Raw genomic sequence first — 2,039 nt, forward strand, 5'->3', positions numbered from 1 at the left:
CTATGCAACGCGTGTCACCGATAATCTTTTTTATTTTGTGTCTGGCCTGATGGTTGGAGGTCGTCTTAAGACCAATCCTTAGTGGTTTGATGTTGGAATTGGTTGGCTGAGGTCCAAGGTGAAGAAGATCAAAAATTGTGTTGCATGTGCTTTGTTGGGCCTCCAGATCTCAAATGGAGATTAGTGTCCCTCTAAAGACGTGAACTTTGGAATATATATCATCATCTTTATACACACTTTGATTATTCCATCGTACCACTTTATATATGCTTAGAGTAATTTAACTTGCTATATTGCTCACATACATGGGATATCAGTAAGTTGCATTTTTAGATACCGTATCTATCCACAATCACTAGAATCAACCAGAAAAGATTAAAAAATAGTGGCTTATTCACCACATCCCTCTAGTCAGTTTTTTGATCCGTCCTTCGTAAATCTAAAGTCGAACAAAAACAACAATAAACATCCACTAATCCAAAATAAATAAATAATAGACATCCACAACATTACAAAGCTAGCCATGTAGGATGCACAAACCAATCGCACCACCCCCTTAGCAAAAATGCCCAATTATACTTGACAAAATAGATGATTGCACTTATTTGCTCCAAGAAGTTGCACATAAGAAAAATAAAAAATGGTCTTGTTGTTTTGCATAAACTAAAATACACCACACGTGTCATTGCGGAAATCATGAAGGGTACAAATGGAATACATTTCAGAATTATTTTGGCTTCGTCGTATTTAAGAGATGCCATCATATTTTCCTTGTAAATTCACAAATTCGTTTTCATCGAATTCCAGCACTTATAGAATTTCAATTTTGCCCATTAACAACTTAACTAGCGAAAGGGCCCGTTCGTTGCAACGGGGGAAAAATTCATAATCTCCGATGACCATATTTTGCTGCATCACTGAGGTACACTATCACTCTCAATTTCGTTAAATCATGAACAATTTTTGAAATCATGAACATTTTTCTAAACTCATGAACATATTTGAAATCATGAACATTTTTCAAATTTATGAACACTTTAACATCTTTTGAACTTAGAATCAAGAATATTTTTTAAATTCATGAACATTTTATACTATTTGCAAACTTTTTTAATTATGGACATTTTTTAAACAATTTTCTTGAATCGGTGAACATTTCTAGAATCGGTAGACAATTTTTTTTTGCAAATTGGTGGAATAAATTTTTGTATTCACGAACATTTTTTGAAATGCATGATCATTTTTTGAATCATTGAACATTTTATGAACGAACAAACTATTTTGTAAGTCAATAATTGTTTTTTCAAATTCCCTTGCAAGTAACGAGTTCAAGGGGATTGACGACCCTCTTGCCCGCGTTGGGTGCAAGTATTTGCTTTTGTATGTGCAGGTGCTGAAGATGGGAATTTGTGTGGTTCTTCTATTGGTTCGATAATCGTGGTTCTCATTGAGGGAAATACTTATCTCTGCATCTCCTCTCCTCTTCGACGAAAATCCCAACATAGTTTACAAGTAGCAGTCTCCCACCACGACGCGTTCCAGGCCTGTCGCCAATTGGCCATCGTGCCCGCTTATGGCTCGCCCGTGCCAATGAGCCGATCCACCCTGGCTCGTCTATTACTTATGAGTGTTATTGATATAGTAGATTTGTTAGTTATTTGGTTTGATTGCAAATGATTGCTGACTCAAACATGTGGCTTTTGGTTGTAGATGGTGCAGCGAGGGCTAAGCTGGATAGGATAATGGCATCAGACAACTGCATATCAGCTGCAGTTGGAGGGACCTACGAAGCTGAAGGTGTGCATGCACATGAGAGTATTACTGTCTGACCAGAGGCACCTTCACTACAGGAGAACCTAGCTGCTGAAGGTCACAAGGTGAAATGGCAAATTACACTCATCTTGTAATTTAATACAGTATATGCTTAGCATGCTGCAATTATCATTGCTCTGAAAATGTGTTATGATCTTTTGTTGATAATTGATCTGCTGTAGTGCACAATACTCCTAGTATCATTATTATTTATTGCTGCTGTTTCT

Source organism: Triticum urartu, chromosome 3A, assembly GCF_056163025.1.
Source record: "Triticum urartu cultivar PI428250 chromosome 3A, HENAU_Tu73, whole genome shotgun sequence".
In the NCBI taxonomy this organism is placed as follows: Eukaryota; Viridiplantae; Streptophyta; class Magnoliopsida; order Poales; family Poaceae; genus Triticum; species Triticum urartu.